This window comes from Panthera pardus, unplaced genomic scaffold (genome assembly GCF_024362965.1).
Source record: "Panthera pardus isolate Hobbes unplaced genomic scaffold, ASM2436296v1 HiC_scaffold_27, whole genome shotgun sequence".
Classification (NCBI taxonomy): Eukaryota; Metazoa; Chordata; class Mammalia; order Carnivora; family Felidae; genus Panthera; species Panthera pardus.
The window spans coordinates 75,212,143-75,226,179 of NW_026526843.1; the positions used below are offsets into that span (position 1 = coordinate 75,212,143).

General features: G+C 40.9%; 1 protein-coding gene across 10 annotated transcripts in view; it reads left to right on the plus strand.

Moving 5' to 3' along the window:
- ARHGEF9 (Cdc42 guanine nucleotide exchange factor 9) overlaps nt 1-14,037 on the plus strand; it is a 199,000-nt gene that overhangs the window by 154,973 nt on the left and 29,990 nt on the right. The gene's annotated exons all lie outside the window — the stretch shown is intronic.

The following is a 14,037-nucleotide window of genomic DNA, read 5'->3' on the forward strand; positions in this document are numbered from 1 at the left end:
GCATATTCTAAAGAGATTAAGTAAGCATCAGCCCTGCAAACAGCTATTTTACCACAGTCTAGAAAAAAAAAACAAAACAAAAACTCTCCTTTATTCTTCTACCTCTGATCCTTTTTTAAAAAGTGTATTTATTTATTTTGAGAGAGACAAAGACAGTGTGAGTGGAGAAGGGTCAGAGAGAGAAGGAGACAGAAAATTCCAAGCAGGATCCCCAACTGCCCATGCAGAGCCCGTTGTGGGGCTTGAACCCATGAAACTGTGAGATCATGACCTGAGCTGAAACCAAATCGAATGTTTAACTGACTGAGCCACTCAGGTGCCACACCTCTGATCCTTCTTAATGTAGATGGCTGGAAAACACCACAATTCTGAGCATTGGGCATATTTTTTTAGTATTATTTGAAAGATAAATCTATTTGAAGAATCTTTATGTCCCCATAAAGAGTAGAAAATAGTAGTGATTGTTTGAGATGAAGATAAAAGAATGAACCTATATAAAGAAACAATTGCTCCTAAGAGGAAACCAGCACTGGCCCAAACTTACTAGGGAATCATGGATCCTCCTTCCCTTGTATCTGGCTTACTTTGGCTAGTTGCCTGATCAGAGGCAGAAGGCTAGACCAAATGACCTCTAGCAAACACATCAACTCTAAGGCACACTGAAATTGTGGCTGGTTAGTAGCCCTCTTTCCCTCTACCCCTGCGGTGCTCTCTTTGAGAGGAGGTTCTCAGCAGCAGTTGTCTCCATACTCACTGAAATATTTTCCTCTTCCCAATGTCTGGAATATATAACTCCTCCATATGCTCTGGGGCTCCAGTCTTGAAGCTGGAGCCATGGGGGACCAATAATAGGTTGAAATTCCTCCACCTATCTAGGGAGCCTCATTAATACCAAACTTGAAAGCACGGAGTATGATTTATTTTTTTAAAGATTTTTTTAAAATCTACCTATCTATTTATTTTAGAGAGAGACAGAGTAGGGGAGGGGCACAGAGGGGGGCAGAGAGAGAATTTTAAACAGGTTCCACACTCAGCGAGGAGCCTAACACAAGGCTCAATCTCACAACCCTGACATCACGATCTGAGCCAAAATCAAGAGTCAGTCATTAAACTGACTGAGCCACCCAGGCATCCCTGAACTATGATTTAAAGACTCCACATCTAGGAAGGAATTTCACGTGTTTTTGTCTAGAAGTGGGGAGTGGGAAGCAAAAAGGCAATTTTGAATAGGATTGATGGGATAATAGTTAACTCTCTGCCTCCTTTGTTAGCATGATTGATTGGCCCTATAAATCTCAACCAAGCCCATATGTACAACACTGACACCCTGTTGCTTGGTGAATCCCTTCTTCACCTAATCTGGTAAGAAGAAAAATTCCTCATCATTCCCTTTTCAGATTCTTGGGTCACTGTGGAACTCACTAGCTCCAGAGAGGTTGTCTTATAGGAAGATTTTTCTGTAGTGAATCCTGATGGGTACATTTCAGAGGGCAAGCCTAAGGTTTCTGTCATGTTCGTCATATTTAGTCTTCTAGAATGTCTGTTCTAGACTTCTAGAATGTCTGTCATCAGGGCTTTTAGAGGACTCCCCTCCCCATCAACAATTCTGGCCATGGCCATACATATGTGCATGCATACACATGTACATACATACACACATGCCTTATAATGATGGTGAAATTCTGAGACACCTATTCCTGACCAAGACCACACAGCAAGTCAGTGGCAAAGCTTAAATTTGATTCTGGTCTCCAGATTCGCTCTCTAGTATTCTTTTCACTGTTGCACTATATACTCTTTCAACGTTCTGCTTCCCACAGCCCAGTTGCTTTGTCTTGTGATACTGAAAGGACTTATTTTTGCGGTAAAGGGTCCATAACTAAGCAAGGCAGTAAGACTGCCTCATGGGGAAAATCCAAAATCTTAGTATGACTAAAAGTGGATGAGTGCTGGAGGACCACCCTGAAAAGGCAATAGGACATGTCCACTCCATGGCTTGCTAGCTATTGACATAAGTGACCCAACCTCACTGGTTCCCCAATATAGGTTCTTTGTATGTGCTATCTGTCCAAACAGTTACACAAGCAAAGAGAGGTCCTGCCAACTTGCTGAGGGCTGCTGTGGATAAGCCTTGCAAATCAAGAAAATTAAGCAGTATTTTGCTATCTCCACCATTCCCTTGCCTCCCCCAGATGTTTGAACAAACAAGGTGGCTGCCAAAAACATCCATATAATAATAACAGCTTAATTTGTTAAATTAAAAAGAAGAGTCATAAGGGAAATCTTCAAAGCTTAATGTCCTTTGAAGAGGAATTGGGATATAGAGTGGAGGGCTGGCAGCAAACAGGCAATTGGTACCTACTCATTAAATCAGAATATCTGGCTAGACAATAGGAGGCTTTTCATTATATACAGACCTGAACCTGACTCAGCTTATTCCATAAATATTCTGGGTCTTTTTGATCAACTCTAGTTACCATCCCTGCTCCCTGCCAGCCTATGAGGACTAGAGTTCATGAAGTACCCCCTGATTTTCCCTACCTCCCAGGGCTCCTAAAAAATAAATGGATGAGTGAAAGGATTACCCATATTCAATATCACTCATCATAAGGGAAATAAAAATCAAAATAATGAGATACCACCTCGCACCTGTCAGAATGGCTAAAATTGACAACTCAGGAAACCACAGATGTTGGCAAGGATGAAGAGAAAGGAGAACACTTTTGCACTGTTGGTGGGAATGCAAACTGGGGCAGCCACTCTGGAGAACATTATGGAGAAGGCTCCTCAAAAATAAATAAATAAATAAATAAATAAATAAATAAATAAACAAACAAACAAACATAGGTCTTCCCTACAACCTAGCAATTGCACTAGTAGGTATTTATCCAAAGGATATAAAAATGCTGATTTGAATGGGCACATGCACCCCAATGTTTATAGTAGCACTCTCAACAATAGCCAAATTATGGAAAGAACCCAAATGCCCATTGACTGATGAATGGATAAAGGAGATGTAGTATATATGTATGTATGTCTGTGTCTATACACACACACACGCGTGCACACACACACACACACACACACACAATGAAATATTACTTGGTGATCAAAAAAGAATTAAATCTTGCCGTTTGCAACAACGTGGATGGAGCTAGAATGTATTATGCTGAGTGAAATAAGTCAGTCAGAGAAAGACAATGTGAAATCATATGATTTCACTCATGTGGAATTTAAGAAACAAAAGAGATAAATATAAGGGAAGGGAAGGAAAAATAAGATAAAAAGAGAGAGGGAGGCAAACCATTAGAGACTCTTATATACAGAGAACAAACTGAGAGTTGCTGGAGGGGTGTTGGGTAGGGGTATGGGGTAAATGGATGATGGACATTAAAGACGACACTTGTGTTGAGCACTGTTATATGTAAGAGATGAATCACTAAATTGTACTCCTGAAACCATTGTTACACTATATGTTAACTAACTTGAATTTAAATAAAAATTAAAATAAATTTTTTAAAAACCTACATAAAAAAGTCAGTATTACCCATATCTCTAAGTAATAATCAATGCCTTAGAGCAGCTTAGGGGAGCAGCAGGGAGAAGAACCTGTTTCCAAGGACTACAGTTTCAGGGAAATTTACACTTCTAATTTCTCTGATACTGATGTTTGTTGAACTGTCACATTGCTGCCCTTCCCACTCATTAGATCTACTTGAAGGGAGAAGAAACATATCCCTGACAGCTTCCTTTTAATCTTTTTTCCCCCTGGAGATTTTTACCAAAAGCCCAAATTTGCAGCTTATGTTTGGGAACTTAATTGTATATAATTGTTATGACACCCCTACCTTCACAGACTGCTTGTGTAATACACAAAGGCCTGTTCCAGTTTACCATTAGACGATTGAATCCAAAAAGTCAGAGGAAACAGAAAAACCCAATGTGATGGAAGTAGCAAAAACATCTATTTAAAAGCAAAGGTGGCTTGATGAGACACACTTCTGGGACCAGGAGATTAAGTGTGGAGCTGGCTGGATTTGTTTTTTCTCTGCCCTCCTGTGAATAGGCAGTATTGAAAATAAACTGTATGAAAAGTATGGAACTTCCCTTGTCCTTTTTTCCCTGGATCTGCTCATGCCACAACCTCCCATCAGAACAATCAGACTGTTATATGGGGTCTTGGCCATTGGGCTATTGAGATGAATGAGATGTGGCCTTGGTTTTCCAGTGGAGAAAATATGTTCCAGATAGAGAGCATAGTATGTGCAAAATCCTAGTAGAATGTAATAAAACAGAATTTCCATGGTGGAGGTGGGAGTGGGATGGGATTGCATTTTGGGGGACAAGGCAAAGTAATTTATAGTGCAAGTGCGGTAGAGGAAGCAAAGGGTGAGATTTGAACTCTGAAAGGCCCATTTTCCTTATGTGATCTGATTTGTGCTTTCAAGCAGCCATGTGAAGTGAAACAAGGGGGAACTGTTGTATTATCCATTGTTCATTTCTGTATGAGAAAACATACAGAGTGTTTAAGTTACTTCTCAAGGGCACAGAATGAGTTGATGACAATACTGGGCTCAGACCCAAGTTTTTTGAGAGTCTCACTTCAGAAATTGTCCAACATAGCTGGTTCTTCCACTAAGAATTGCCATTCTACTGTGGTTTGGTGATTAGAACATGGACTTTGGAGGGATTCTGGTCTGGATTCTGCAACTTTGGGGAAATTACTCCCAATTTCTCTGACTTTGGTTTTTTTTGGGTGATAACAGTGCATTCCTTATTGGGTTGCTGTATTAATAAGAATATGTGTGACACAGGATATAAAGCACAAAATAATGGTCAAGATAATAGCTAGCATTTCTGTAGAACTTACAGTGTGAAGTGTACTTTCCTAAGCACTAATATATTAATTTACATAATCCTCACAACAGGCAAATGAGATTGATACTGTTATTACCCTAATTTTAATTTTAATATGAAATTTATTGTCAACTTGGTTTCCATACATCACCCAGTGCTCATCCCAATGGGTGCCCAACAGGTTGCTCAATACTCATCACGCTACCTACCCTCCATCCTAGACTCCATCAACCCTCAGTTTGTTCTCAGTTTTTAAGAATCTCTTATGTTTGTTTGTTTTTTTTTTTTTTAATTTTTTTTTCAACGTTTTTTATTTATTTTTGGGACAGAGAGAGACAGAGCATGAACGGGGGAGGGGCAGAGAGAGAGGGAGACACAGAATCTGAAACAGGCTCCAGGCTCCGAGCCATCAGCCCAGAGCCTGACGCGGGGCTCGAACTCACGGACCGCGAGATCTGACCTGGCTGAAGTCGGACGCTTAACCGACTGCGCCACCCAGGCGCCCCAAGAATCTCTTATGTTTTGACTCCCTCCCTCTCTAATGTCTTTTTTCTTTCCCTTCCCCTCCCCCATGGTCTTCTGTTAAGTTTCTCAGGATCCACATAAGAGTGAAACCATATGGTATCTGTCTTTCTCTGTATGACATATTTCACTTAGCAGAGCACTCGCCAGTTCCATTCACATTGCTACAAAAGGCCATATTACATTCTTTCTCATTGCCACGTAGTATTCCATTGTGTATATAAACCACAACTTCTTTATCCATTCATCAGTTGATGGACATTTAGGCTCTTTCCATAATTTGGCTATTGTTGAAAGTGCTGCTATAAACATTGGGTTACAAGTACCCCTATGCATCAACACTCCTATATCCCTTGGGTAAATTCCTAGCAGTGCTATTGCTGGGTCATCGGGTAGTTCTATTTTTAATTTTTTGAGGAACCTCCACACTGTCTTCCAGAGCGGCTGCACCAGTTTGCATTCCCACCAACAGTGCAAGAGGGTTCCCGTTTCTCCACATCCTCGCCAGCATCTATACTCCCCTGAATTGTTCATTGTAGCCACTCTGACTGGTGTGAGGTGGTATCTGAGTGTGGTTTTGATTTGTAATTCCCTGATGAGGAGCAACATTGAGCATCTTTTCATGTGCCTGTTGGCCATCTGGATGTCCTCTTTTTTTAATTTTTTTTATGTTTATTTCTCAGACAGAGAGAGACAGAGCATGAGTGGGGGAGGGGCAGAGAGAGAGGGAGACACAGAATCAGAAGCAGGCTCCAGGCTCTGAGCTATCAGCACAGAGCCTGACTCGGGTCTCAAATTCACAAACCGTGAGATCATGACCTGAGCCGAAGACAGTCGCTCAACCGACTGAGTTACCCAGGCGCCCCTCTAGATGTCTTCTTTAGAGAAGTGTCTATTCATGTTTTCTGCCCATTTCTTCTCTCGATTATTTGCTTTTCAGGTGTGGAGTTTGGTGAGATCTTTATAGATTTTGGATAATAGTCCTTTCTGCGATATGTCATTTGCAAATATCTTTTCCCATTCCATTGGTTGCCTTTTAGTTTTGTTGATTGTTTCCTTTGACGTGCAGAAGCATTTTATCTTCATGAGGTCCCAATAGTTCATTTTTGCTTTTAATTCCCTTACCTTTGGGGATGTGTCAAGTAACAAATTGCTACGGCTGAGGTCACAGAGGTTTTTTCCTACTTTCTCCTCTAGGGTTTTGATGGTTTCCTGTCTCACATTCAGGTCCTTCATCCATTTTGAGTTTGTTTTTGTGAATGGTGTCAGAAAGTGGTCGAGTTTCATTCTTCTGCATGTCGCTGTCCAGTTCTCCAAGCACCATTTGTTAAAGAGAGTGTCTTTTTTTCCACTGCATATTCTTTCCTGCTTTGTCAACGATTAGTTGGCTATAATTTTGTGGGTCTAGTTCTGGAGTCTCTATTCTATTCCATTGGTCTCTGTGTCTGTTTTTGTGCCAATACCATGCTGTCTTGATGATTACAGCTTTGTAGTGGAGGCTAAAGTCTGGGATTGTGATGCCTCCCACTTTGGTCTTCTTCTTCAAAATTACTTTGGCTATTCGTGGTCTTTTGTGGTTCCATACAAATTTTAGGATTGCTTGTTCTAGTTTCGAGAAGAACGCTGGTGCAATTTTGATTGGGATTGCATTGAATGTGTAGATAGCTTTGGGTAGTATTGACATTTTGACAATATTTATTCTTCCAATCCATGAGCACGGAATGTTTTTCCATTTCTATATATCTTCTTCAATTTCCTTTATAAGATTTTTATACTTTTCAGCATACAGATCTTTTACATCTTTGGTTAGGTTGATTCCTAGGTATTTTATGATTCTTGGTCAATTGTGAATAGGATCAGTTTATTTGTCTTTATGTTGCTTCATTATTAGTGTATAAGAATGCAACTGATTTCTGTACATTGATTTTGTATCATGAGACTTTGCTGAATTCATGTATCAGTTCTAGCAGACTTTTAGTGGAGTCTATCGGGTTTTCCATGTATAATCTCATGTCATGTGCAAAAAGTGAAAGCTTGACTTCATCGTTGCCAATTTTGATGCATTGATTTCCTTTTGTTGTCTGATTGCTGACGCTAGAACTTCCAACACCGTGTTAAGCAACAGCGGTGAGAGTGGACATCCCTGTCATTTTCCTGATGTCAGGAAGAAAGCTCTCAGTTTTTCCCCATTGAGGATGATATTTGCTGTGGGCTTTTCATAAATGGCTTTTATGATGTTGAAGTGTGTTCCTTCAATCCCGACTTTTTTAAGGGTTTTTATTAAGAAAGGATGATGGATTTTGTCAAATGCTTTTTCTGCATTGATTGACAGGATCATATGGTTCCTTTCTTTTCTTTTATTAATGTGATGTATCACATTGATTGATTTGAGAATGTTGAACCAGCCCTGCATCCCAGGAATGCATCCCACTTGATCATGGTGAATAATACTTTTTATATGCTGTTGAATTCGAATTGCTCTTCTCTTGTTGAGAATTTTTGCATCCATATCCATCAGAGATACTGGCCTGTAGTTCACTTTTTTTACTGGGTCTCTGGTTTAAGAATCAAAGTAATGCTGGCTTCATAGAATTAGTCTGGAAGTTTTCCTTCCCTTTCTATTTTTTGGAACAGCTTGAGAATGATAGGTGTTATCTCTGCTTTAAATGTCTGGTAGAATTCCCCAGGGAAGCCATCTGGTCCTGGACTCTTATTTGTTGGCAGATTTTCGATAACTGATTCAATTTCTTTGCTGGTTATGGGTCTGTTCAAGTGTTCTATTTCTTCCTGTTTGAGTTTTGGAAGTGTGTGGGTGCTTAGGAATTTGTCCATGTCTTCCAGCTTGTCCAGTTTGCTGGCATATAATCTTTCATAGTATTCCCTGATAATAAGGTAATAATTGGTAATAAGTAATAATTGGAAATAAGTCCTTTTTCATTCATGATTTTATCTATTTGTGTCCTCTCCCTTTTCTTTTTGAGAAACCTGGCTAGAGGTTTATCAACTTTGTTTATTTTTTCAAAGGACCATCTCTTAGTTTCATTGATCTACTCTACAGTTTTTTTGTTGTTTTTTTTTTTTTAGATTCTGTATTTTTTATTTCTGCTCTGATCTTCATTATCTCTCTTCTTCTGCTCGGTTTGGGGTGGCTTTGTTCTTCTGCTACTACTTCCTTTAGGTGTGCTGTTAGATTTTGTATTTGGGATTTTTCTTGTTTCTTGAGATAGGCCTGGATTGCAATGTATTTTCCTCTCAGGACTGCCATCGCTGCATCCCACAGCGTTTGGATTGTTGTCTTTTCATTTTCATTTGTTTCCATATATTTTTAATTTCTTCTCTAATTGCCTGGTTGACCCATTCATTCTTTAGTAGGGTGTTCTTTAACCTCCATGCTTTTGGAGGTGTTTCATACTTTTTCCTGTGGTTGATTTCAAGTTTCATAGCATTGTAGTCTGAAAGTGTGCACGGTATGATCTCAATTCTTGTATACTTATGAAGGGCTGTTTTGTGACCCAGTATGTGATCTATCTTGGAGAATGTTCCATGTGCACTCTAGAAGAAAGTATATTCTGTTGCTTTGGGATGCAGAGTTCTAAATATATCTGTCAAGTCCATCTGATCCATTGTATCATTCAGGGCCCTTGTTTCTTTATTGGTCCTGTGTCTAGATGATCTATCCATTGTTGTAAGTGGAGTATTAAAGTCCCCTGCAATTACCACATTCTTATCAATAAGGTTGCTTATGTTTGTGATTAATTGTTTTATATGTTTGGGGGATCCCATATTTGGCACATAGATATTTATAATTGTTAGCTCTTCCTGATGTATAGACCCTGTAATTATTATATAATGCCCTTCTTCATCTCTTGTTACAGCCTTTAATTGAAAGTCTAGTTTCTCTGATATAAGTATGGCTACTCCAGCTTTCTTCTGACTTCCAGTAGCATGATAGATAGTTCTCCATCCCTTACTTTCAATCTGAAGGTGTCCTCAGGTCTAAAAAGAGTCTCTTGTGCAGAGAAAATAGATGCGTCTTGTTTTTTTTTTTTGTTTGTTTGTTTGTTTGTTTTTATCCATTCTGATACCCTATGTCTTTTGGTTGGATCATTTAGTCCATTTACATTCAGTGTTATTATAGAAAGATATGGGTTTGGAGTCATTGTGATGTCTGTAGGTTTCATGCTTGTAGTGATGTCCCTGTACTTTGCGGTCCTTGAAACATTTCACTCACAGAATCCCCCTTAGGATCTCTTGTAGGGCTGGTTTAATGGTGATGAATTCCTTCAGTTTTTGTTTGTTGGGAAGACCTTTATCTCTCATTCTATTCTGAATGACAGACTTGCTGGATAAAGGATTCTCGGCTGCATATTTTTTTTTTTTTCTGTTCATCACATTGAAGATTTCCTGCCATTCCTTTCTGGCCTGCCAAGTTTCAGTAGATAGGTCTGCCACTAGTCTTATGGGTCTCCCTTTGTAGGTTAGAGCGTGTTTATCCCTAGTTGCTTTCAGAATTTTCTCTTTATCCTTGTATTTTGCCAGTTTCACTATGATATGTCATGCAGAAGATCGATTCAAGTTACGTTTGAAGGGAGTTCTCTGTGCCTCTTGGATTTCAATGCCTTTTTCCTTCCCCAGATCAGGGAAGCTCACAGCTATGATTTGTTCAAATACTCCTTCAGTCCCTTTCTCTCTCACTTCTTCTTCTGGAATTCCTATGATTCGGATTTTGTTGCGTTTGATTGCATCACTTAGTTCTCTAATTCTCCCCTCAGACTCCTGGATTTTTTTATCTCTCTTTTTCTCAGCTTCTTCTTTTTCCATAATTTTATCTTCTACTTCACCTATTCTCTCCTCTGCCTCTTCAATCCATGCTATGGCCACCTCTGTATTATTTTGCACTTCATTTATAGCATTTTTTAGCTACTCATGACTATTTCTTAGTCCCTTGATCTCTGTAGCAATAGATTCTCTGCTGTCCTCTATGCTTTTTTCAAGCCCAGTGATTAATTTTATGACTATTATTATAAATTCTTGTTCTGTTATATTGCTTAAGTCATTTTTGATCAATTTGTTAGCTGTCCATACTTCCTGGAGTTTCTTTTGAGGAGAATTCTTCCATTTTGTCATTTTGGGTAGTCCCTGGGGTGTCTCCAAGATGCAGGGCACCGCCCCTGTACTGTCCGGAGTAACTTTTGTAGGTGGGTGGGGCCACAGTCAGACTGGATGTCTTTCCCCAGCCCACTGCTGGGGACACAGTCAGAATGGTGTGTACCTTATCTTCCCATCTCCCAGGGGCAGGACTCACTGTGGAGTGGTGTGGCCCCTCTCTGGGCTACTTGCACACTGCCAGGCTTGTGGTGATGCTTTCATGGGATCTGGGGTATTATCCGGGGTTGATCTGCAAGGTACACAGTGGTGGGAGGGGCAGGCTTAGCTGGCTTTGCCTTAGGTGGTCCCCTTTCAGAGGGGCCCTGCAGCACTGGGAGGGAGGCAGATCCGTTGGAGGGATGGGTCCACAGAAGCACAGCTTTGAGTGTTTGCGCAGTGGGAGCAAGTTCCATGACAGGGATTGGGGTTTCAGCTGGAGGATGGGAGAGGGAGATGGCGCTTGCCAGTGCCTTTGTTCCCCACCGAGGTGAGCTCTGTCTTCCATGGCTCAACAACTCTCCCTCCCAGTGCACTCTCGCCCTCCCCGCTCTCCAAGAGCAGAGCCATTGACTTTTAACATTCCAGATGTTAAGTCCTGCTGGCTGTCAGAACTCAAGGAGTCCAGCCCCTCCACTTTTGCAAGCCAGACTCTGTGGCTCTGCCTTGCTGGGCGGGCTACCCCTCCACCGCGTCAGCTCCCTCCTGCCAGTCCGTGTAGCATGCACTGCCTCTCCACCCTTCCTATCCACTTCCGTGGGCCTCTTGTCTATGCTTGGCTCCGGAGAGTCCTTTCTGCTAGTCTTCTGGTGGTTTTCTGGGTTATTTAGACAGATGTGGGTGGAATCTACGTGATCAGCAGGACAAGGTGAACCCAGCGTCCTCCTATGCCGCCATGTTCTGTGTTCTTTCATTTTAATTTTATTAATGTTTATTCATTTTTGAGAGATTGAGAGAGAGCGTGAGTGGGGAAGGGCAGAGGGAGAGGGAGACACAGAATCTGAAGCAGGCTCTAGGCTCTGAGCTGTCAGCACAGAGTGTGACACAGGGCTTGAACCCACAGACCATGAGATCATGACCTGAGCTGAAGTCGGATGTTTAACAGACTTGAGCCACCCAGGTGCCCCTGTTATTACCCTCATTTTAAGGATTAGGAAACTCAGTGTAGCACAGCCACATTGCGACCCTACCTTGACACAATTTGACCCTTTATGGCATTGGAATTGGCTGGAATTGGCAGGACTTGGCTTCAGCCAGCACCAGTCTGGAGTTTCTGGTGCTCTTCTTTCCTCTTTCTTTGGAGACTGACCAAGCCAGGAACAAGATGGACTTCTCTCTCCCTCTGGACTTACAGCCTTTGCAGAGTCAAGCTCCACTTGAAGCTCAATTAGTAATATTCTTTACATGTGTTTTATATCATTTTGATTGCATTTTTTGTAGAAATAAGGAAACCAACACACAGAGAGGATATGTGAGTTGCCTGGTATCAATCAGCTTGGTGAGCACAGGAGTATATTTCCCTTTCTCTCTCTCTCACTCTCTCTCTCTCCCACCCTCGCTCCCTCCGTCTCTTCCTCTCTCCTTCCTTCCTCCCTTCCTTCCTTCCTTGTCTTTCCTTCCTTGTCTTTTCTTTCTTTCTTTCTTTCTTTCTTTCTTTCTTTCTTTCTTTCCTTCTTGTTTTTTTTTTCCCTTGGTGGCATTATGTGTGGCAAGTTTGTTCTTTTCTTTCTTTCTTTCTTTCTTTCTTTCTTTCTTTCTCTTTCTTATTTTTTTTCTTAGTGGAATTATGTGTGGCAAGTACTTAAAAAAAGAACTAGAATGCTCCTGTCTGTTATGGTAGGTGGACAAGATGATATTGAGTGGTATCCTGGTCCGATCATCCTCAGTTTAGCAAGTGTAATTATAAAATTCATCCTTCCATTTGCAATGATGTGGATGAAGCTATAATGTATTATGCTAAGTGAAATAAGTAAGTCAGAGAAGACAAATAACATATGATTTCTCTCTTATGTGGAATTTAAGAAAAAAAACAGATGAACACATGGTGGGGGGGGACAAACAATGAGGGACTTTTAAAGACAGAGAACAAACTGAGGATTGTTGGAAGGATGTGGGTGAGAGATGGGCTATATGGGTGATGGGTATTAACGAGGGCACTTATGATAAGCACTGGGTGTTGTATGTGATGAATCACTGAATTCTACCCCTGAAGCCAATATTGCACTATATGTTAACTAACTAGAATTTAAATAAAAATTTGAAAAAGGAAAAAGAAGTCATCCTGAAAAAAATGTTATCTTGGCCAACTTTGTTTGGCACTGACCCATTTTTATAGCTTTTTTCACTTTATACATATTCAAAGTGGACTGTGGCACATCTTCTGGCCTGCCTCAGGGTGGGACCTGGCAGACTGGTACCACTCTCAGCTCCTTATCCACCCAACAGGAAAGTCCTGCACAAATCCCTCACCCTGTGGGCTTCTTGTCCCAGAAGTTCTGTTAGTATGTGGGCCTCTCAAGGGTGAATGTTTACTTAAGTTCCAAGATACCCATGAAATAGAGTTTGGAATCACAGTGCTATCTCTTAACTTTCTTTTTGAGGTTATATTATTAGAAAATATTTCCACTGAGCTCCCCTTTTCCTTCTCATCCCTTAGACTGAAAAAGTGGTATGCTCAAGAACACCATTTCCAGCTACCCCTCTCTTTGGCCTACTGCCATGCCTAGCCTATTTGTTCTGACTGTTTATGGGAGGATGCATGGGGTCTACTGTAACCTTGACTTGAAACTTTTGGGCGCAAAGCTGACATCTTAGAATTAGAGTATCAGGGCTAGGGCCTTGGATATCATCCTCATGTAGCTCATTTAATATCTGGAAAAACTGAAACCCAGAGAAAAGAAGGGACTGACTGGCCTAGATACATCATAATGTAGTGGAAAGAGTGAGCATACTTTCTGGAGCCACAGAATTGGGGTTGAGTTATGGGTCTCTAGCTAACAAGCTGGGTGACCTTAGCTGATCACCTGACATCTCTGTACCTTGGACTATAAAACAAGATTAAGAAATTCTCTCCCTCCCAGGGTTCTCTTGTGGCTTAGAAGGTTTAGAGTGAAAGTATGTAGCCCAATTTATGATGCAAATAGATGCTAATATTAATTCTCCTGAGTACTGGACCACTGGTCTTTGTCCTTATCTTCATATAAGTCCTAGAACATTCACCCCTATGCCCAGGGCTTTGCTGTGGTTTGCCTTGTATTCCCTGAGTTCTGTGCACACCTGCATTAGTTTCCTCCACTGACTGTAAGCTCCTTGAGAATAGGGGACAAATCTGGCTTGGCATCTGACATATATCTCCACATACCTCTGAGCTAGCAGAGGTGCTGTAAAAAAGGGGCTTTGGAAACTCTGTAGAATTGAATTAGCTAGGAGTTAAGTGTCTTGGTACTTTTTTTGTCTTACTATGTAGCAAGGAGGAAAAGTCATTTCAGGCTGTGAATAACAGACCAAAGAATC